This window comes from Trachypithecus francoisi, unplaced genomic scaffold (genome assembly GCF_009764315.1).
Source record: "Trachypithecus francoisi isolate TF-2019V2 unplaced genomic scaffold, Tfra_2.0 Lachesis_group6, whole genome shotgun sequence".
In the NCBI taxonomy this organism is placed as follows: domain Eukaryota; kingdom Metazoa; phylum Chordata; class Mammalia; order Primates; family Cercopithecidae; genus Trachypithecus; species Trachypithecus francoisi.
The window spans coordinates 25109562-25134068 of NW_022681471.1; the positions used below are offsets into that span (position 1 = coordinate 25109562).

The 24507-nt window shown below is 40.3% G+C and overlaps 1 non-coding gene across 1 annotated transcript; it reads left to right on the forward strand.

The window, feature by feature from the left end:
• The first annotated feature begins 21110 nt into the window (after positions 1-21110).
• LOC117078622 lies at positions 21111-21216 on the forward strand. The gene has a single exon (XR_004435067.1). It is a non-coding gene; the product is annotated as a U6 spliceosomal RNA (small nuclear RNA).
• Positions 21217-24507: the final 3291 nt, after the last annotated feature.

Here is a 24507-nt window from a genome sequence, read left to right on the forward strand (position 1 = left end):
AAGATAGCTTTGGCTATTCTGAATCTTTTGTGGTTCCATATAAATTTTAGGATTGTCTTTTCTATTTCTGTGAAGAATGTCCTTAGTATTTTTATAGGGATTGCATTGAATCTGTAGATTGCTTTGGGTAATATGGACATTTTAACAATATTGATTCTTCCAATCCATAAACATGAAATATCTTTCCATTTTTTGTGTGTCTTCTTCAACTTCTTGCATCAGTGTTTTATAGCTTTCATTGGAGAGATCTTTCAATTCTTTGGTTAATTCCTAGGTATTTTATTTTATTTGTACCTATTGTAAATGGGATTACTTTCTTGATTTCTTTTTCATATTGTTTGTTGTTGGCATGTAGAAATGCTACTGATTTTTGTATGTTGATATTATATCCTACAACTTTACTGAATATGCTTATCAGTTTTAATAGTTTTTTGGTGGAGTCTTTAGGTTTTTCCAAATATAAGATCATACCATCTGCAAACAAAGATAGTTTGACTTCTCTCTTTTCAATTTGGATGTTCTTTACTTCTTTCTCTTATTTGATTGCTCTAGCTAGGACTTACAGTACCATGTTGAAGAACACTGGTGAAAGTGGACATTCTTGTCATGTTCCTTCCTAGAGGAAAGGCTTTCAGTTTTTCCCCATTCGGTATATACTATCTATGGATCTGTCATATATGACGTTATTGTGTCAAGGTATGTTCCTTCTATACCCAACTTTTTAGGGTTTTACCATGAAGGGATGCTAAATTTCATCAAATGCTTTCTCAGCATTTGAAATGATTATATGGTTTTTGTCCTTCATTCTGTTGATATGAGATATTACATTAATCGATTTGTATGTATTGAACCATTCTTGCATCCCTGGGATAAATCCCACTTGCTCATGATGAAAGATTTTCTAAACGTGTTGTTGAATTTGGTTCGATAGTATTTTGTTTAGAATTTTTGCATCAGTATTCATCAGTGATATTGGCCTGTACTTTTCTTTTTTGTTGTGTCTTTGTCTGGTTTTGGTATCAGGGTAACACTGATCTCATAGAATAAGTTTGAAAGTATTCTGTCCTCCTCTATTGGAATAGTTTGAGTATAATTGGTATTAGCTCTTTTTTAAATGTTTGGTCAAATTTAGCAGCGAAACCATCAGGTTCCAGACTTTTCTTTGCTGGGAGACATTTTATTATGGCTTCAGTCTCAGTACTTGCTATTGATCTGCTAAGGTTTTGGATTTCTTCCTGGTTCAATCTTAGTAGATTGTATGTGTCTAGGAATTTATACATTTCTTCTAGATTTTCCTGTTTAGTATAGATAGTTGCTTATAGTAGCCACTAATGATCCTTTGAATTTCTGCAGTATCATTTGTAATGTCTCCTTGTTCATGTCTGATTTTATTTATTTAGGTCTTATTCTTTTTTTCTTAGTCTGGCTAAGGGTATCAATTTTGTTTATCTTCTCAAAAAGTTGACTTTTTGTTTCTTTGGTCTTTCGTATTATTTTCTCCATTTCAAATTCCTTTATTTCTGCTCTGATCTTTATTGTTTATTTCTTCTACTAATTGGGTTTGGTTTGCTCTTGCTTTTCTAGTCTTTAAGATGCACCTTTAGGTTATTTGAAGTTTTTCTTCCTTTTTGATGTAGGCACTTACACCTATAAGCTTTCCTCTTAGTACTGCTTCTACTGGATCTCATTGGTTTTGTTATTTTGTGTTTCCATTAATATTTGTTTCAAGAATTGTAAAATTTCCTTCTTAAGTTCCTCATTTGCCATTTTGTTATTTATTTTCTGGCTGTTTTGTGGCTTTCTCTCCCTTCTTTCCTTCCTTCCTGTCTTCCTTTCCATGAAAGGTGATTTTCTCTGGTGCTATGATTTAGTTTCTTGCTTTGATTTTTTTGTGTATCTATTGTATGTTTTTTGATTTGAGGTTACCATGAGGCTTGCAAATGGTATCTTATAACCCTTTATTTTAAGCTAATAACAACACTGTTTGCATAAACACACAAACAAGCAAAACGAAAACTAATAAAAACTCTACACCTTAACTTCGTCTCCCTGTTCCCCCGACCTTTAAACATTTTGTTGTTTCTATTTATATCTTATTGTATGGTCTATGTTTTGAAATATTGTTTTAGTTATTATTTTTGTTTGGTTCATTTTTTAGTCTTTCTACTTAAGCTAAGAGTAGTTTGCACACCACAATTACAGTGTTACCATATTCTGTGTTTTTCTGTGTACTATTACCAGTGACTTTTGTACCTTCAGATTTCTTTTGCTCATTAGTGTCTTTTACTTTCTGGTTGAAGTACTCCCTTTAGCATTTCTTGTAGGACAGGTCTGGTGTTGATGAAATTCCTCAGGTTTTGTTTGCCTGGGAAAGTATTTCTCCTTCGTGTTTGAAGGATATTTCACTGAATATCCTATTCTAGGGTAAAGGTTTTTTCCTTCAGCACTTTAAATATACCGTACTACTCTCTCCAGGACTGTGACATTCCACTGAAAAGTCTGCTGCTAGACATATTTTGGAGCTCCATTGTATATTATTTTCTCTTTCTCTTGCTGCTTTTAGGATCCTCTCTTTATCCTTTACCTTGGGAGTTTGATTACTATATGCCTCGAGGTAGTCTTCTTGTGTTAAATCTGCTTGGTGTTCTACAATCTTTTTGTATTTGAATATTGTTACCTTTCTTGAGGTTTGGGAAGTTCTCTGTTATTATCCCTTTAAATAAACTTTCTACCTCATCTCCCTTTCTACCTCCTCTTTAAGGCCAATAACTCTTAGATTCGCCCTTTTGGGGCAATTTCTAGAATTTGTAAGTATACTTTATTGTTTTTTATTCTTTTTTCTATCTGATTGTGTATTTTCAAAAAGCCTGTCTTCAAGTGCATTAATTCTTTCTTCTGATTGATCAGTTCTGCTATTAAAAGATTCTGATACATTCTTCAGTATGCCAATTACAGTTTTCCACTCCAAAATTTCTGCTTGATTCTTTTTAATTATTTTAATCTCTTTGTTAATTTGTCTGATAGAATTCTGAATTCCTTCTCTGTGTTATCTTTAATTTCTTTGAGCTTCCTCAAAACAGCTATTTTGAATTCTCTGTCTGAAAGGTCACATATCTCTGTTTCTGTAGGATTGATCCCCGGCACCTTATTTAGTTCATTTGGTGAGGTCATGTTTTCGTGGATGGTCTTGGTACTTGTAGATATTCATCTGTGTCTGGGCATTGAAGAGTTAGGCACTTATTGTAGTCTTCACAGTATGGACTTGTTTATATCCATCCGTCTTTGGAAGGCTTTCCAGGTATTATACCACAATTGGTATTGTGTTATGTATGATCTTGGTGTTGTGATCTAGGCCATATCTGCATTGGGGACAACTCAAGACCAGTAACACTGTGGTTCTTGCAGACTCATAGAGGTATCACCTTGATGATCTTGGAAAAAATCCAGAAGAATTGTCCGGATTACCAGGCAGAGACTCTTGTTCTCTTTCCTTACTTTCTCTCAAACAAATGGAGTCTCTCTGGTTCTGAGCTGGCTGAGGCTGGAGGTGGAATGACACAAGAACCTCTGTGGCCACCGCCAGTGGGACGGCACTAGTTCAGACCTGTAGCCAGTACTGCACTGGGTCTTGCCCAAGGCCTGCTGTAACTACTACCTGGCTACTGCCTATGTTCACTCAAAGCCCTGGGGCTCTACAGTCAGCAGGTAGAGAAGCTAACCAGCCTTGTATCCTTCCCTTCAAGGTAGTAAGTTTCCCTAGGCCCTTGGCAGGTCCAGAGGTGCCATCTGGGAACCAGGAACTTGAATCACAAACCTTAAAAGTCTCCCTGGTGTTCTATTGTACTGTGGCTAAGCTGGTGCTTGCAGTATGAGACGTAGTCTTCCCACTCTTCCCTCCCCTTTCTACATGCAAAGGAACCACACCCCATGGCCGCCACCAGCACAGGCCCATGGGGAGTACTGCCAGGTTACTACTGATGTCCTCTTAGGGCCCAAGGGCTCGTCAGTCATCTTGTGGTAAATGCTTCCTGGCCTGGGACTCATTCTTCAGGACAATGGGCTCTCCTCTGGCCCAGGGCAGGTCCTGTAATGCCGCCCAAGAGCTAAGCCATAGAATTAGGGACCCCAAGATCTCACTTGGCACTCTATGCCCTTGTGGCTGAGCTGTTACCTAATGTTCAGGACAAAGTTTCCTATACTTTTCCCTCTGCTTTTCTGAAGCAGAAGGAGTCTTACAACAGAGCCACCACAGCTTGGAATGTGCTGAGTCTCATCTGAGGCCAGCTAGTTTCAGAGTGTCACCCAAGGCCATGGCATCCTACCTGGGTATTGCTGCTGATTATTCAGGGCCCAAGGACATTTTAGTCAGCAGGTGATTGGTCCTGCCAGGACTGGGTCCTTCAGTTCAACGCAGTGGGTTCTCTTCTGGCCCAGAGTGTATCTAGAAATGCTGTCTGGGAGCTAGGGCCTGAAAAGAGAGCCTCATGACGCTGAGTGGTGCTCTAGCCTACTGTGGCTGAGTTGGTATCCAAAATGCAAGACAAAGCCCTCTTTACTCTTCCCTCTTCTCTCAAGTGGAAGGAACGTGTCTTTTATGAAGCCACGGGCTATGCAGCCTGGGGTTAGGAGAGGAGTAATGCCAGCACTACCTTAGCCACACCAGGTGGTGTTTCAGTAGATCATGTGTCCTTCACATCCACTGGCTTTGAGCCCAGTTCAGCACTAGGACTTGCCTAGGAGTTGCAGTCCTTTTGGCCTAGGCTGCCTTTCAAGTTTATTTAGGGTTCCAGAGCCCTTGAGCCTATGGTGGCGAGGTTTGCCAGAACTCAAGTTCCAGTTGCTGGGATAGGTGATTGACCTCCAACTAGGGCTGGTTAAATACACCCTCCATGGGCAGTTGTCAGTTGACTTCATTCTGGTTTTGCTTTCTGCTGTGACAGGGCAGCACAGAGCTCAATCCAATGTCTCACAATCCCTGTGCTCTTCCTCTCCCAAGTGTACAGATTCTCTCTCCACACCACACAGCTGCTCCATGGGGATGGGGAAGGGGTAGCATCAGCGATTCAAGGCTGTCTTCCTTACCGTCTTCCAGTGCCTTTTTCAGTGATACAAAGTGAAAACCAGGTATGGTGACTGCTCGCTTCATTTTCGGTTCTTATGAAGATTTGTATGTGTGTGTATATAGATAGTTGTTAAATTGGTGTCCTTGCAGGGGGTGGGAACGATTGGTGGAGCCTTCTATTCAGCCATCTTTCTCCTCCCTCTATCACTATTTTTTTCTGTTTTTATTTAGATTCAGTGGGTATATGTCCAGGTTTGTTACATGAGTATATTGCATGATTTTGAGGCTTAGGCCTCTAATGATTCCATTGCTCAAGTAGTGAACATAGCCCCTGATAGGTAGTTTTTCAATCTTTGTCCCTCTTCCTCCTTTCCCTTCCTTGGAATACTCAGGTTTTATTGTTCCTACCTTTGTGTCTGTGTGTAGCCAATATTTAGTTCCCAGTTATAAGTGAGAACATGCCATATTTGGTTTCTGTTCCTGAGTTAATTTGCTTGGGATAATGGTTTCCAGCTGCATTCATGTTGCTGCATAAGACATGATTTCATTACTTTTTATGACTGTGTAGTATTCCACGGTTTATATGTACCATATTTTCTTTATCCAATCCACGGCTGATGGGTACCTGGATTGATTTCATGTCTTTGGTATTGTGAATAGTGTTTGGATGAACATATGGGTGCATGTGTCTTTTTGGTAGAACGATTATTTTCCTCTGGGTGTGTATCCAGTACTGGGATTGCTGGGTCGAATGGTAGTTCAACCCTTGGTTCTTTGAGAAATCTCCAAACTGCTCTCCACAGTGGCTGACCTAATTTACATTCCCACAAACAGTAAAGACATACACAAACAGTGTATGTCTTTATATATTTATAAATTAAGTCTTAAAGATCTACTCAGGTACGTTTAGTTACATTATTCATCATTTTAATGATTCTGTATTCTTAGAAGTAAGTCAATGAGCCTATTTATTATATTTACAGCAGTTATATTTACCTTTTAGTTGAAAGCTGTGACCTTCCACTAATCTTTAAAGATGAGAAGCCTTTTCCTAATGCTACTGCAAACCTGGAATGAGAGTTAGGACAGGTGGGTTCTGGCTCTGGCTCTTCCACTAGCTAGCTGTGTCATCTTGAATCAGTCACAGCCCCTCTTCCCTGCTTCTCTAAGTCTCAGTTTCTGTATGTGTAAAATAAGTTGATCCCTAAGGTCATTTTCAACTACGTGAGCCTGTATTTTGAAATAAATGTTGTAGCTATGACAAAACCTATCAACAGTTGCCATATTGTGTCTCAAAGAAGAAGATGGGGTCTGGATAACTGAAGAGCAGATGAGAACTGTGGCAGCCATGGAGAGTGCTGCCAGGAACTCCCTTCAAGAAAGAATTTGCCATTCAGTTGCAAGAATTGTGGTTAGCTGAGTACTTCCACCTATTAGCACCTTAGGATCTGTTTCAGCTATGCTCTTTGTGGGCGTTCCAAGCCAATGGTTGAGCATTATACGGGTACTAGGGCCTGGCCATTTCTGCCCCAATGTAGGACTCCTCTAAGGGGCAATATTTGTTCCAGAGCCCCTACTAAGTTGGCTGAACTTTTGTCAGATCTGCATCTTGGTGTGAGTCTCTCCCTGCTCAATTCTTCTTCCTTTTCTCTTTGGCAGGTGTTACTTACCAGGCCCCATAAATCCCTCACACCTTTAACTCCTCAGCTCCCGCTTTCTGGAGGACCCACTGATACAAGGGTATAGCAGCATTTTAAGTGAAAATACAAAGAGAGAATTCCCAAGACTTATTGAATAGATGGTGATTAGATTAGTCTGGTTTAAGCAGAGTATTTGGGTTGATGAACAGTTGAAATTAAGCTGGCAAGATAGATTAAGGTCAGATTGATGGGTTGAATGACAGTGTCACTTAGGAGGTAGAGTTAAGACTGGTGCCAGATTGGAGCCCTGGGCGAGCCCCAGACACATCTTTAATCACCTACCAAGATCATCTTCCAGGCCAGCAAGTGACTGTCTCCATATCAAGAGATGGTTACTTTTGCAGACCTATGTGGTCTATATCAGTGGTTCCCCAAATCCCCACTAGACACATCAGTATCACCTGGGGAGCTTGTTGAAAATAAATGCCCCCTGGTTCTTCCTAGACTACTGAATCAACATCTCTGTGACCACCCCCTACTCCTGCCATTAGTCACATGTGCAACCAGGTATGTCAGTTTTCTAACCTGCTGTAACAAATTACCACAACCTTGGTGGCTTAAAGCAACGCATATTTATTATCTTACAATTCTGGAGATCAGAAATCCTTCTACATGAATCTCACTGAGCTAAAATCAAGGTGACCTCAAGGCTGCATTTCTTCTGGAGCCTCTAGGGAGGATTTGTTTCATTACTTTTTCCAGCTTCTAGAGGCTGCCCACATTCCTTGTCTTATGGCCTCCGGCCTCCATCTTCAAAGCCAGAAATGTGCATCTCTTTGATCATTCTTCCATAATCATACCTTCCTAGGACTCACTTATTTTGCCTTCCTTGTCCATTTTTTTAAAATCCTTGTAATTACATTGGGCCCCAGGTGATCCTTCTGTTTTAAAGTCAGCAACCTTAATTCCATTTGCACTCTTGGTTCCTCTTGCTATGTAACATAAACATATTCACAGGTTTTGGGGGGATTAGGATATAGAAATCATTTGGGCTATTCGGTCTACCATATCAGGTTTGGAAACCAGCAAGCTATCATATCTGAAGACCTTTGTTCAGCCAATCTGCATAAATGTATTGACAACCTTTTCCTTTAAATGAAGTGACTACTCTTAAAAGTACACATGCCCTTTGAGCTGACAACTTCACCTCTACGGATGTATCTAAAGAAAATAAATTTGGCAAATGCACAAAGATTTAAATACACAGATGTTCAACACTGCAGTGTTTATAATCGTGAAAAATCAAGAACAACGTGAATGTCTAACGGCAGGGCATTCATTAAACAAACTATGTTTCATCCCTCCGATATAATATACAGCCATTAAAAATGATGCTATAGATCTATATTTATTCATTAAAATGCAGATTAAGTATAAAAAGTTATATACACATATACTGCACACACACATGCACTTTAAGCTCATTGTAAAATATACATATATAATTTGAATAGGTATAATTATTTATTACAGCATTGTTAGTAGTAGCAAAAAACACTGTAAATGACCCCAATTTTTATCAAAAACAAATTGTCTAAATAAATTATGATACATCTATACAACTGAACACTATGGAGCAGGTAAAAAAAATCAGGTAGATTTGTATACACTGATATGGAAAAACATCTAAGATATATCATTAATTGAGAAAAGCAAGTTACGAAAGTGTATTTAGTATTACTGCATTTGTGTTTTTTTTAAAGGGAGATGTTAATGTGTGTGTGTTTGTGTGTGTGTGGAGTTGCTGTTTTGTGCAATGCTGCACAATTCCAAGGGAGACCATTCACATTCTATCACATGATAGTCGGTGTGATAAAGACTTTATGAAACACAGGGTGTATGTATGCATATGCATGCATGTACATATGTTTATGTGTGTATACATACACACCATATGTATATACAGTATATGTGTATAGGAAACTCACAGCTAATTCCAAAAAGTCTGTTCACAGTGGTTTCCTTTGGGGAATGTGATTGGGGAGACTGTGTGTGTGTATGTATGTGTGTGTTTGTGTGGTGGTATTGGTCAGGAAAATTTTACTTTCACATTATATCCTTCCGTGCTGTTTAAAATTTTTTACAAGCCTGTGTCACTTTTTTGAGACAGTCTTCCTCTGTCACCCAGGCTGGAGTGAAGTGGCACGATCTCAGCTTACTGCAACCTCCGTCTCCTGGGTTCAAGAGATTCTCATCTCAGCCTCTGCAGTAGTTGGGATTACAGGCGCCCACCACCACGCCCAGCTAATTTTGTGTAGTTTTAGTAGAGACGGGGTTTCGTCATGTTGCTCAGGCTGGTCTCAAACTCCTGAGCTCAGGCAATCCACCCACCTCAGCCTCCCAAAGCGTTAGGATTAACAGGTGGGAGCCACTGCTCCCAGAAGAGAAAATCATTTAAATATGTATCTTATTCAGAAAATTTTTGGAAAAATGAGCAGTGGCTATCTCTAAGTAGTTGTAATAATTGTGAGGCAGTAAACTATGCTCTGCTCTCTCCAAGTTTCTCTGATAACCCAGACCACTTCACTTGTTCTGTCCTGTTCCTTTTGTAAGACTAGAAGAGAATCATACACTCGTGGGGGCAGCTACACCCTCAAGAGATTACCTAGGCCAAGCTGCTTCCTTCCTACAGATAAATTATTTAAATGATCCAGGAAAAATCATTGCCTATCAGGAAAATGTCAATAACTTTCTTTGGGAAATACTAATCAAATACTAATTACCTGTATTCAGTGATTATTTTCTTTCTTGACTAGTTATAACTTTTGTAGAAATAAACTTGAATTTTAAAAATTTATTGAGTGTCCATTATGAAGTTATTTTCACATACATTGTCACAATTTAAACCTCACAGTGACCCTGTGCAATTGGCTGATGAGGAAACTGAGGGCCAGGCCTCAAGGAGATGTGTATATTCTGCTAAACTGGGGAGAGAAGATGGAACCAACATTATTTAGCACCTACTATATACCAGTTAAAGTATAAAACTTCATTTTCTCTTAACAGTATATAGAAGTTATTGCTCCCATCTTGCTGATGAGGAAACCGAAGTTGTGAGAGGCTCAGTAACTTCCCCCAAGGCCACACAGCTTGAAACTTGGCAGAGCCAGAATTCCAAGCCAGCTCTTTCCTACACTCCCTACCCAGTTTTTTTTTTTTTTTTTTTTTTGGTTTTTTTGGTTTTTTTTTTTCATTTTTTTTTTTTTTTTTAAAGACAGGTTCTTGCTCTGTCACCCCAGGTTGGAGTGCAGTGGTGCAATCACGGCTCACTGCAGCCTCAATCTCCTGGGCTCAAGCGATCCTCCTGCCTCAGCCTCCAAGTAGCTGGTTCTAATAGGTGCAAGCTACTATGCCCGGCTATTTTAAAAAAAAAAAATTCTGTAGAGACAAGGTCTCACTATATTGCACAGGCTTGTCCAGAACTCCTGGACTCAAGCAATCCTCCTACCTCTGCCTCCTAAAATGTTGGCATTACAGACATGAGCCACTGTGCCTGGCCCAGCTTTTCCTCTTCTGAGAAAAGTGTTCTCCCCATTAGCTTGCTGGGATATCTCTGCAACTTTCCCCTGGTGGGCCTTGAATCCCCTTGATATAATCCTGCAATCTTAAAAAAAAAATCAGTTTTTAAATTTCACAGATTACAGAATCCTGCATTTGAGGATCTCAGAACTTCTGCTCCTAAGCCTTGTGAGCAATGATGGTTACAAAAATAAACTCAGCTCTGAGATTTAGTTAACAAAAGATAAGAGCATTACTATTTCAAAATCATTTTTTGTCCCTGAGGTGGCGGGCAGGGAAAAGGAAAAGGCTGTTTATTTCTGAGGTAATTACTGCTTTGGGTAAAAATACTGACCCATATAGGAATGCTTGTGAGTGATTCCTTGATATAACCATCAGAGTAGGGAAAGGAAAATGAGGAGCTGCTGTTTAGCAAATACAGAGTTTCGATTTTGCAAGATGAAAACGTTCTGGAGATCTGTTGCATGATAATGTGAATATCCTTAACACTACTCAACTTGACACTTAAAAATAGTTAAGATTGTAAAATGTATTTTTTTAAATTTTTTTTAGAAACAGGGTCTTCTCTGTCACCCAGGCTAGAGTGCAGTGATGTGATCATGGCTTACTACAGCCTTGAACTCCTGGGCTCAAGTCATCCTCCTGCCTCAGCCTCCTGAATTGCTGAGACTACAGGCACGCATTACCACATCTGGCTAATTATTATTTTTCTGTAAAGATAGGGTCTCACTGTGTTGCCCAGACTGGTCTCAGATTCCTGGACTCAAGTGAACCTCCACCTTGGTTTCCCATAGTGATGGAATTACAGGCATGATTTTTTTTTTTTTTAAAGACTGGTCAAGTGCAGTAGTGAGAAGGGGCGGGAGGAAGTAGAACAAGTTCGATCTGTAACTGTGAACAATCAATTGAGATAACCCACTACCTTCGGACGAGCCAAAATGGTAAATTTTATGTTACGTGCTTGTTACCTCAATTTAAAACTAAAAGCAAAATCTATTAGAGATCTCTGGGAACTTTTAAACAATGTCCAAGAAAGAGAAAAACGAGAAAGAGAGGTGATAAGCATGTTATTTTCTTCACTTTAACAGTCTAAGTTTATTGCTTGCCCTTACCCTTGTAATAAATGAAGATCTAGAATCTTCAAATTTCAGACCTGAATCTGTGTCAAGGTGAGGAATCAAGACACAGAGCTCATAGTTATAGCGAAGAGTAAGGGAACTGACCATTTCTTTGCACTTATAATCTATATGTGAAATAATCCACAATGACCTGAGCCCTCAAGGATTCTCTTAAAGAATTATTAACTTAAAAAATATTTACATGTCAGCTATATTTTGCCGTACCACTAGATGGTACAAAAACCTAGTTTTCTGGTGATGATTTGCGCATGTTGTGAAGGTAATGACAGAGTATTTAATTTGAAATATGTTCTTTGTGATATTGGAAAGTAAAACACGTTGGAGTAACACCTGGAAAAAATAGCATTACACTCTCATTTTCTGTTAGTTTGCTTCCAGCTTGCTAATGACAGAAAAGGCACATTCAGGAAGATAGTTTGTTTATACATGTCTTTTAAATTTCCCAACCCTTTGACTGGGATTTTGTGTCTCAGATCTAGTTTTGATGATGATACATCTACTCTGTCTGACTTAATCTAAGTAACTTCTAGAATCGTTAAAATTATCATAGAAACATCTCCAATTTTAGGTCAGAAGTGCTTCATACTAGGCTTAGCATAGTATCTTTCACAGAGCAGTCACTCAATAAATGTGGAATTGCCTTTAATGGCTATGTACATTTCACCATTGAACCTGACATTATTGGAATGTGAGGCCATAGATAATGAGAGTAATAGTCATGGTTTAAACACATTCAGCACTTTATAATTCAGAGCTCTGAATCCCTGATTTTCATGTAAGTGGAACAGGTTGCCTGTATCCATTAATTACGTGGATCAGATGTACATGTGGAGGTCTCCTGACCTGGAAATGGTGGCTATTCTGATAATAACGACAAAGTAGGGTAACAACGTACTTATACTCATCTAGGTTGACCACCCATCCTGGTTTGCATGGACTACCCTGTTTTTAGCATTAAAAGTCCATGTCCCAGGAAATTCCTCATTCCCAGGCAAACTGGGACAGTTGGTCACATTGTATCACTTTACGTTCATGATCTCATTAGCCTTCACAATAACCTTATCAGGGAGGGACTATTATTATTTTTATTTTACTGATGAGAGACTGGAGGGTCAGAGGGGTGAAGTCACCTGTGTAAGGTCATGCAGCTAGAAAGTAGTGGAGTCTCGACTTTAGCCCTTGTTGGACTGAATCCAAAGTCAACATTCTTTCCACTCTCCTGCAGCTGCAGAGAGCCAAAACAGGCGACCTCAGTCAGTGGGGACTGAATTACTGAAGTTCTCCTATTGGAAAGGACATTCTTCAACTTGTCCAGAGAATGACAGAGAGAATTCAAGACCAGTTGGGAGAAGTTCAAATTGGGATAGCTCCCTTGGCCCAGAGCCGAAAGCTGTGTTTAGTGCAGTCATTCTGGACAACGGGTTGATTAAAACCTTCAAATATGAACAAATTTTGCAGAGTTCTCCCTAGGTAGAGAAGCAAATCCCAATGACCTATTAAGTTCATTAGCAAAGAGCTAAATTCCCCGAGGACTTGGAGCAGCTCCTCCGAGTACAGTTTCTAGATAACTTACCAAGCAGGGTGGTCAACTTCACCTAGAGCGGAAATTCAGAATCACAGTTATGGTTTGAGCTAATTGATGTTGATTTTTCCCAAATGACCCACAAAGACTGCTTTCTGATCTTTCAAGTTCATTAAGTCCAGGTTCCTATTATAGATCCAAAGATTCAGGAGGAAATGCAGGGTTGGAAGCTCCAGGATGGAACTTTCAGGAAGCACCTGAACAGAAATAGCGAAAGATGAACATGATAACAAATAAACAGAGGGCACAGAAGCAGCAATTCCTTCCCAAACCAGTGAAAGAGCACAGAAAATTACATTCAAGAGGTGCCCTGGTGGGATATTCTAAAGTGTGCAATAAGCACATCATTTGAACCTCATTAGTTTCCCAGAAGCACAGCTGGGAATGTCTCAACTCTCCATTAATGCAATTTAGCATGTCCTACCTAAGTGCTCTGCCCCCTGGCAGGTAGAGTAGACTTCAGTATTAACATGCCTGTTCATATCACTGACATTAAGTTTCATTTCATCCTCAAAAGCCAAAGGACGATCTGTCTTCAAGATTCCGTTAGCTAATCCCATAACATATAGTCATGCAGAAGGTTTCAGAAATTCAGGTGTGCTTTCCTGCTTATAAGCCAACACACTTTGTGACACAAATAATAACAAATAATCAACAGATATTTAACCAGGCAGAAATCCATCCAGTGGATTATTCAGCCTGGTTATTATTATCTGTTACCTGAAGCTGATGGAGTTGGTAATTCTGAATAAACTGAAGAGCATCATTGTCAGCCACTTCCTAAAGGAAAGTACCAGCTTTCAGAAGGACAATGCCCATGTCTGAGCCATCTCTATATTTTATCATGCTTAGCACAGCAACCTAGTTCAGTAAATTTTTTCCCAAAAAATAAATGAATGAAAATAACATTGTGTCACTGACCAGTTGATATTACTCTTGGCCAACAAATAAAACAAATGAACTCTACAGATTCTTTTTGGACCTTCTCAAGACTAGAATAGCTAACCCCCTCTGATCTCCCATGGCTCCCTGGGCTTCCCCTATCTCCTTGACACCAAGTCACAGCACGGGTCACACTGTGTTTATCCCAGGTGACTGTTTCTTTGTCTGTCTTCCTTGCTAGACTGTGAGCTAGGTCTGCCGTGAGCATCACTGCATCCCCAATGCTATGTTTGTGAATGACTGGTTGTGTGAAATACTAATTCTACTCTATGTTCCAGAAGCACTAGCTTGAGGCTAAGGAATAATCAATTTACCACTCTTTCTCCAGGTGCCCTTGCTCATCCAACTGTGTGACCTTGGGTAAAGAGCTCAGCTTCCTGGGAGCCAGCCTCAGTTAGAGTAGTGGGCTCAGGGATGGACCTTCAAGGGGGTGCAGGACATTCTCTGATACTGGGGCTCTGAGGGGGGACCTAAGGCTGGAGGCAAGAGTAGATTGCTCCTCTTGAGCAAAGTTGACAGAGAGAGGCTTGTTTTTCTGGTGATAAGGTATAGAGCCTTTGGCTTCAGATAGACGAAGTCTTAAGGTATATCTCCAGCACTTGTGACTAACTTTGGACAATTTCTCCATCCCTCTGAGCTTCATTTCTTTATCATAGCTCATTTTGGCATCTTATCCTTACCATTGTGTATCCTCAAGGTGAATTCATAATTTTGTGTGGATGCGTATTTGGAATTTTAAAATAGTGTTTGAATAACAAAAGCTACCATTTACTGAGCACTCAATGTGTGGTGGGCTCTGAGCTAAGTGCCTTAGATGCATCATCTCATTATATCAGCAAAATAACCCTTGGAGGCAAGAATTAGTGTGCTATTTGACAGATAAAGAAATTAATTTTTGGAGTGGTTTAGTAAGTGGCCTAGCCCATGCAGCTGGGTAAGTCAAAGAACAGGGATGCGAGCCTGGTTTTGTCTGACTCCAAAAGCTCATCCTCTTAACCGGTACACTAACTGCTGTAATTAAAAGATATTAAAACGGAAACATGTAAAAGCCAAAGTACAAAGTAAATAAATAGAAAAGCTTTTGCTTTCTGTTGAAAGGCCATTAGTTCCAGGCCCATTCTGATGTCAAATGGAAAAAATAATAAGGTTGGTCCATCAGTTAGCAGAAGCAAACAGACCACTTTTCCAGTATGCTGGTCCTTTCTCCCCATTACTAGCTAAAATGATTACCATCCACTCAACCACTTTAATGACTCCTGACTCAGAGCTTTCATTGGCTCTCTTTTTACCTGTAAGACATCAAAATAGCTAAAAAGTTCTCTCTGAAAGAACTTTGCAAACATTTTTTTTTTCTTTTTTTTAAAAAAAGCAGAAGTCATCAGTTATCAGTCTTCTAAAGCCAGAAATTCTTTCAAAGTTCTATAAGATCTTTTGTCAAATGCATTTAGCTCTGTATGAAGGAAATACTAAGCACCCTTTACACTGTCCTTCCCCAGAGAGTTTCAGACCTCATGGACTCTGTGTAACATTGGAATGACTTTGGTGACTAAAACTGGTCCTGTTGCCCTAGTTTCAGGACAAAATTTGCAAACTGCTTAGGTGTCAGGGGAAGCACATTTTAGTCAAACCAAGCGCAATTTCCATCCTGTTAGAGACAAGTCAATTACTGTGCCAGGTTAGAGAAGAAAGGAGACAGGCCACAGCACAGGGGCTTACATTGTCTAGGCATAGATCTATGCTTTGGGGGGCTCTGCTGCTCTCTGCTGGCCACAGGCTGTTGCTGTAGTCGCCGAGCAAGTGATTCATTCAAAGTGCTGCGGCTGGGGTTTCTCCTACTATTGCCACTATCACTAAGTAGTACCATTTATTGAGTGCCCTATAGGTGCCAGGTTCTGAGTTAGGTGACACGGAGACAGAGATGACAAGTCTTGGTCCTCATCCTTGGCAAGCTCAGTCTAGTGGGGAAGATAGATTCTCAGAGAATTATAATAAAATGCAGCAAGTGTCGAGAGTGTGAGAAAAGATCCTTGCGTTCCCTCAATCAGCAGTACTGAGTTCCTACTCTGTGTCAACTGCTTAGCGAGGTGCTGGGAAAATAAGCACAGAGCTTTATAATTGCAGCTGTCCACTCAGTACATGTGTCATCTCATTTCATCATCACAACAAATCCGTGAGGTTTACAGGGCAGAGAGTAATAGCCCTATTATATAGATTAGAAAGCTGAGACTCAGAGAGGTTGCATGAGTTGCCAAATGTAACACAGCTAGCTGCTAGGTTATAGAGGCTTGGACTCGATGGACTTCAAATTCACTCTCTTTACTACTGCACCACACTGCTTGGTGCTGCTTACTGAGAGGTTGGTAGGGTAATGGTTAAGACTAAGTGCTCCTAGAGTCAAGCTGCCTGGGTCCACCCTGACTCTACCATTCTCTTGCATCAGGCAAATTACTTAGCTTCTCTGTGCCTCATTTTCTCCATTTTTTTTAAATGAGAAGAATAACAGTACTTAACTTATGAGATTATTTTGAGGACCAAATAAGTAAATGCTTATGTCGGTTATATAATAAACAATAAATGTCAGCTCCTTTATTATTATTATAAAGATGGGAGTCTCACTATGCTGCCCAGGCTGGCCTTGAACTACTGGGCTCAAACTACCCTCCTGCCTCAGCCTCCCAAAGTGCTGGGATTACAGGCATTAGCCACTGCACCCAGCAGTCAGCTCTTAATATTACTGTCAGCATGTGAGGCAGAACAACTTGGGGGAAGTGGGAGGAAGAGATGTAGATTCAAGGAAGGTGCTAAGTGCTGCTAAAGTTATATCTGATTGGTTACTCTTGCTTGATTAACAGGAAAAACCCGTCCAGCTCTCTATAGAGTCCACTCTGATAGCTCATTTTTTCAGTCCTCCAGAGACAGCCCCTCTTCTCCTTGTCTCCAAGAGTACCCGCACAAGTAATGGGGCTACAGAAAGTGGAAGAACTAATTCTGCCCTGGATAGGTGACCTCTGCCTTTGTAGGGTTGGGGGCAGAATAAAACTGTCAGAAGGACCAGGATTTGTAAAAGCGTCTATTGTAGAGGATTTATAATTGAACAAGTCATCTTATCCATATCTTTAAAACAGGGCCAGTATGGGTTAGTACTAGAAATACGAGCAGAGACTTAATTATATAATGACATTTAAATTGGATCCTCCTTCTATCTCAATACTCTGGGATGCCATGACAATCCCCTTCTCCCACTTGGCTGCTTTTCTCAAATCGCTCTGACAGCTCCTCTTTTGACTCCTCCATGAGCTCTTCTACCACCCCTTAAATGCTAGTGTTCCCCAGGGATCTTCACTTGGCCTCCATCCTCACACACTACATATTTTTTCTAAGTAACTGCATCATTTCCACAACATCAATGACCATCTATTTCCAAACTGATAACTCCAAAATTTCTGTCTCCTGCCAGACATCTGCCCAAGCTCCAACCTCAGCATCTACCTGTCTGCTAGATATCAGCACCTAGAGGCCCCACAGGCACCAGTCCCTGCCAGATGTGTTTCTTCACTTGTGTTCTCTACATTATTTTCTGACATCAGCATTAACCTAGCCAGTCAAGGTAGGCACTTGGAAGTCATTCTTTTTTATTGAGATATCACATAACATAATATTTGCTTTTTTAAAGTGTACAGTTCAGTGCTTTTAGTAAATTCACAAAGTTTCTCAACCAGTCCCCACAATCTAGTTTTAGGACATTTCATTACACCTGAAAAAGTTCCACTTGTCCATTAACAGTCACTCCCCATCCTCCCCTCTCCCAGTCTCTGGAAACAATGAATCTGTGTTCTGTCTCCTTGGATTTGCCTATTCTGTATATTTCATATGAATGCTATTGTACAATATATGCTATTTTGTGATGGCTTCTTTCACTTAGCATAATGTTTTCATGGTTCATCTACGTTGTAGCATGCATCAGTCCTTCATTCCTTCATATGGCTGAAAAATATTCCTTTGCATAGATTTATCACATTTTCTTTCTTTATCAGGCAACTGACATTTGGGTTGTTTCCACTTTTGGGCTACTATGAATAATGCTGCTATGAACATCCACATACAGGTTTTTGCGTGGACATATGTTTTACTTAGTTTTAGAGTTATACCCAAGATTAGAATTGCTGGATCATTTGATAACTGTATGTTTAAGCTTTTGAGGAACCACCAAACTATTTTTCAAAGTGAGCACACCATTTTACAACCCTACCAGCAATGTATGATGCTTCAAATTTCTGTAGGAGTCATTCTTGATTCCTCCCCCTCTCTTAGTTCACACAGATAGTCAATTACCCAAGTCTTGCCAATTTAAAAACCTAAACCTCTCTCAGTACTGCAACTGTTGCTCTTGGTCAGTTCTACATCATCTTTCACCTGGACTATTGTAATAGCCTTCAAGCTGGTTCTTGCCTCTGGCTACTTGTCCACCTGTACCAGCATGAGCTTTCTAAAAACAGGCCCCAAAGAATGTCAGTTCCTTGTTTGAAACCCTTTAATGCAGTGACTCTCAACCCTGCCTGCACAGTAGAATCATCTGGACAGATTTCAAATATCCTGATGCCTGGGCTGCACCCCAGGCTGATTAAATCAGAATATCCAGATTTGGCATACAGTCATCAGTATTGTTAAAGCTCCCAAAGAGATTCCAATATTTAGCCAAAAACCGAAACATTGCTTTAGTGACTGCCTATTGCCCATAAGATGAAGTTCAAGCTCCCTAGCATAGCCCACGGGTCCTTCATCATCTGACTCCTGCATCTGCATCTTGTACCATTCCCTGCATCACACGTAATAGCCCATCTGTACTGATCTGCACGTGGCCTCCAGCAGAAACATATTTTTCTTCCCTGTCTTCTCTGCCTGGAATGTCCTTCTCAGCTCTCTTTGCCTCGGGAGCGCCCTCCTACTCATTCCTTAGGCATCAACACCTCTAGAAACTCTTCCTTTTTCACATCCTTTTTGTCCTGTGTACTCCTTCAGCACTATTGGAATTGTTTGTCTTCCCCAGAAGACTGGGACCTGCCCCTTCCCCCACCCACAGTTAAGCACCTGAAATTTATCATGCCCTCTAAGTAAGAGCTTTTGGGTAAGTGAATGAATTAATCAATGTCCTTGAAAGAGTTGCAACACAACATTTTGTTGTGTACCATCTTAACAGTCAGACCCTGAAGGCATCTGGGCCACAGTAGACAAGGACCTCAATCATGAAGAAATGGCCTGGTGTACCCAACCCCACCACACCAGCACACAGCTTCCCTGGCCAGGGGAATCTCAGGTGCCATAGAAATTTGACCTCAACCAGAGAAGTTGGCTCTTGACTAGAAAACACTGAAGATGAAATAAATTAGGACCTAACATGAAGTGGATAGCTTAGCAGACCCTTCCTGTAAAATTCGGAAACTCCTGCCCAAGGGAAGAGAGACCACTGCCTGCACTTGAATAAAGGACTCTAGTATAGGCAAAGCGAAGCACCTTCCTTCCCTGAGCCCATTCCAGTGCTGCATCTGATCTCTGGGGCTTTCATGTTGTACACCTCTCCACCCTATCTTAACCTTGAATCCCAGGTACACTCTGCCTTTTCTGACAACTCTCTACCTACCTGCCTGCCTACCTGACTCTCATACCTTAGCTCCACTTTGATCACCTGGTAGCAACGGATTTTCCAATTACACCAAGTGTCAAGCCTACAAGCTCTCAGGAACCCATCTCTGAGAAAGGTATCAGCTTTGCCAGCCAACTGCCTGCCCAATGTCCGGCCCCAGACTTGGCCCCTTGATTAGGTATTCTCCTTACATATATCTCAGTACTAAAATGACTTCCAACACTGCTATAGACTAAATGTTTGTGTCTCTCCAAATCACATGTTAAAACGTAATCCCCAATGTGATGGTATTTAGGATGTGAAGCATTTGGGAGGTGAATAGGTCATGAAGGTGAAGGCCTCATAAACGGAATTAGTGCTCTTATAAAGGAGGCCCCAGAGAGCTCATTTGACTCTTCTGTCATGTGAGAACACAGAGAGAACACCACCATGTATGAACTAGAAAGTGGGCCCTCACTAGACACTCAATCTGCCAGCATATTGATCTTGAACTTCCTAGGCTTCAAAACTGGAAGAAATAAATTTCTGTTGTTTATAAGCCACCCAGTCTATAGAATTCTGTTATAGCAGTCCAAATGGACTAAGATGAACACTAATACTAATTGCCCATATTGCATGTCAGCTATAAAAGAAAGCACCATTTGAGGAAACATAAAACTAAACACACATTACAGTCCTTTATAAAACTCTGCTTTGTTACTGTTTAATTCATGGTTCTCAACCTTGACTGCACATTGAAATCACCCAGGGAGTTTCAAAAATACTGACAGCTATAAGTAAGTAAATCAGTCAATCGAATTACCTAATTTTAAAAATAAATAAATAAAAATACCAATTCCTGGGTCTCACCCAAATATTCTGATTTAATTAGTTCAAAGGGCAGCCCGGACAGCAAGAGTTTTGTAAGCTCTCCAGGTGATTCTAATATGCAGGCAGGATTGAGACCCACTTGCCCAAAAGCTACAGTCACATGCCCCATAACGATGTTTTGCTCAATCGCAGGACCACGTGTATGATTGTGGTCCTATAAAATTACAATGGAATTAAAAATTTCCTATTGCCTAGTGGCATTGTGGTCATAGTAATGTTGCAGCCCTAACACTGTAATGCAATGCAATGCATTACTCGTGTTTGTGATACTAGTATTAACAAACTATTGCTCTGCCAGTCATATAAAAGACTAGCAATACGATTATGTATAGAACATATACTTGATAATGACAATAAACAACTATGTTACTGGTTTAGGTATTTACTATACCATACCTTTTATCATTATTTTCAAGCGGACTCCTTCTACTTATTAAAAAACAGTCATGAAGGCAGGTCCTTCAGGAGGTATTCCAGAAGAAAAAATTGTTAGCGTAGGAGATGACAGCTTCGTGAATGTTACTGCCCCTGAAGACCTTCCAGAGGGGGACGAGATGTGGAGATGGAAGACTATGATACTGATGATCCTGACTCTGTGTAGGCCTAGGCTAATGTGTGTGTTTGGTCTTAGAATTAACAAAAAAGTTTCAAAACTGTGCTTGCTTTGGCAGCCCACATACTAAAATTGGAATGATACAGAGAGTAGTAACATGGCTCCTGTGCAAGAATGACACACAAATTTTGATGTGTTCCATTAAAAAAACTAAAAATAAGTAAAAATAATAAAAATTAAAATTGTAAAAGTAGATAAGCTTAGAGAATAAGGATATACATGATGAAAATATTTTTGTACAGCTGTACAATGTGTGTTTAGTGTTATTACAAAAGAGTGAAACAGGTAAAAAAATTAAAAATTTATAAAGTTAAAAAATTATAGTAAGATAAGGTTAATTAGTTATTGAAGAAAGAAAAAATATGCGTTTTTTGAGACAGAGTCTTGCTCAGTCACCCAAGCTGGAGTGCAATGATACAATCATGGCTCACTGCAGCCTTGAACTCCTGGGCTCAAGTGGTCCTCCCACCTCAGCCTGTCAAGTAGCTGGGACTACAGGTGTGTGCCTCCAGCTAATTTTTAAATTTTTTGTAGCAATGGTGTATTGCCCAGGCTGGTCTGAAACTCCAGAACTCAAGCGACCCATCCACCTCAGCCTCCCAAAGTGTTGGGATTATAGGCGTGAGCCACCATGTCCGGCCAAGAAAAAATATTTTTTATAAATGTAGTATAGCCTAAGTGTACAGTGTTGTAAAGTCTACAGTAGCATGGAGTGATGTCCTAGACCTTCACATTTACTCACCACCCACTCACTGACTCAACCAGAGCAACTTCTAGTCTTACAAGCTCCATTCATGGTAAGCGCCTTATACAGGTATATCATTTTTTAAAATCTTTTATACTGTATTTTTACTGTGCCTTTTCTATATTTAGATATGTTCGATACATAAATACTTACCATTATGTTCGCATTGCTTACAGTATTCAGTATAGCAACATGCTGTTCAGGTTCGTAGCCTAGGAGCAATAGGCCACACCATATAGCCTGGGTGTGTAGTAGGCTATCCCATCTATGTTTGTGTAAGTGCACTCTGTGATGTTCACACAGCAAAATCACTTAACGACACATTTTTCAGAATGTACCCTCATCATTATGCAACACATGACTGTGCTTCCTAGACTCCAAACATACTTCCCCTGACTTGGTTGTAGGGAGTCAGCATTGTCAATGTTATAACTTGGTCTTAGAATGGTTTAGTGCTCCCCCCACCTTCCTCTTATACTCAGGATCGTAAGGCTTCTTCGAGAGCATTTTTTGGGGGGCATGGAGCTAACCACCTCCATGTGTTTCCTTCCCCTCAGGCCTTACAGAACTTATTCTCATTATTCCACCTCTATTTGCAGCTTGCTCTTTAAAAACCTATCCTTATTTGCAGCTTGGTCTTTAAAAATCATCCCTTCCGGCTTTAAGTTTTGCCCTGTTCTTTCTGTGTCCAAACTGAAAGTCCAAAGTGAGAGGAACTCATGCTACAGAGTGACTCGCTGGGTTTGGTGCCAAATCTTAAAACGCCCACTTTCCAATCAAGGGTGACTAAATTATGAAGTAGCACCGCCCCCACCCCCTCCTTTTAAGCTCTTCACAATGCTTGCTATCACCTATTTTATAATTAGCAGTAGATTAGCGTGAAAAAGATCTTCTGAACTAGGCACTGCAAATATATTTTCTAACTTTTGACCTAAATTGCAGTCTGATTTAAAGTTTTGTTTGTTTACCGGTTTTCTAGAGAAATAAGAAAAAATAAATAAAGTTTTGTTTGTTTGCTTGCTTGCTTGCTTTTTTTATTCACTCAATAAATCCTTAGCACATTTTGAACAAAGCAGCTTGAAAGCAGAGTTAGGCTATTTCTGTGCACAAATAGAAGAGCAACTAAGCTTGTGTTTTCACCAGTGGTCTTTTGCAGGAGAAGGTAAGGGTCAATAGCTACGAGGGACCCAGGCTCAAGTTTCACTTAAGGGAAACTGGATTCACTTCTCCAAGTGACACTGAAAGCTTGTATTCCAGGGTTAAGATTTACTAAATCAGGACTCTCTTGCTTTCAGGGATAGTGTGAATTCTACATATCGGGTTTTTAGGGTGCACATGATGAATAGTTTGGAAACGTTTCTGCACCAGTTTATCTCTGGCAAGACAGAGATACCACTTGCAGTCCTCTTCCTGAGAAGGTTCCTCCCACAAAGCATCCCACTTCCTTTTCAATTTTTACTTATTTTGCTCATCAGCAATAAAATGAAAATGTGTCTTTCGCTCTCTATAATCATCTCCCCAACTCAGCAACTTAAGGTGCCTCTGTCACTTTGATTTATTCAAATGATTTGAAATGTCAACTTATTGAAGATCTGTAGAGGACCATGGGTAATGTCACCCACTGCCCTGAAAAGCCAACGAATTTTAACTCCCTGAACGGATGTCAGACAAGGGCAAAGCTAAGCCCACAGAATCGCTTTTTGCCATGCTTCTCAATGGAGCGATTCAAGTGACTTTGACATGCTCATTGAGGAACTCACATCTCCTGCCAGTTTGTATGGCATCATATTGGCAAAAAGGAAAAGTAGTCACTGAAGGGAGACTTTCCCCCACAACTATGATTCCTTAGAGAACCATGGCATTATTTTGGTGCTTAATGAAGTGCTTATCCCAGCTACAGTGTGGTCTTACTGGATTGGCAACAGGCCCAGAAAACTGACAATTTAAATGAGGGTGCTGCTGCTTGAGGACTTTATGTGAGGCCTCATTAATTAGTCTATGAGGATGGTCTAACACAGTGCTTGGCACACAGGTAAATAGCACTCATGGCATGTTAACCACTGCTATGATTATGAAAAGTTCATTTCTAGAGAGTTCCACAAGTAGTTAAGAGGTAGGCTTAGGGATTTGACCTCTAACACACTGACTATTCCTGTCATTCTATCCTGCTGGTGGCTGGCCTGGTGCTCTAGGGTAGTCAAAACCATTATAAGAAACCACAGAGAAATGTCTAAATTTTCCTGTTGGGCTGGAATTCAGTGAACGCCAATGGATCTTGAAATAATTGGGTCACTGACTAAGGCTTAGAAAGGCAAGAATTCTCTTTTGCCATATGGGATTTGGTGTGAATTTGGCATTAAGATCAGACCTGTGCAATCTTGGCTTGCTTCTTTAGGAAGAAAGCTGGTGCTAACCCCTCAAGGAAAGGATAAAACACTTAGCAGAGCCTTGTTTGTTTCTCAATAGGGAGTGGCACATTAGCTTAACATGTAGGAAGTTGGCAATAAAGTACTATATATGACTGTGATCTGACCTTGTTCTTAGCTGAGGTTGGTATGGCTTCCTCTAGAGCATTTGCCATGTGGCCTTTGTGGTTAAACAGCACACTGAACTTTCTCTTAACTCCTTTTAAAGTGAGGACAAAGGATGGGTATGCCTGGCTGCCTCCACATTACTCAGTGCCTCCTCTGTGTT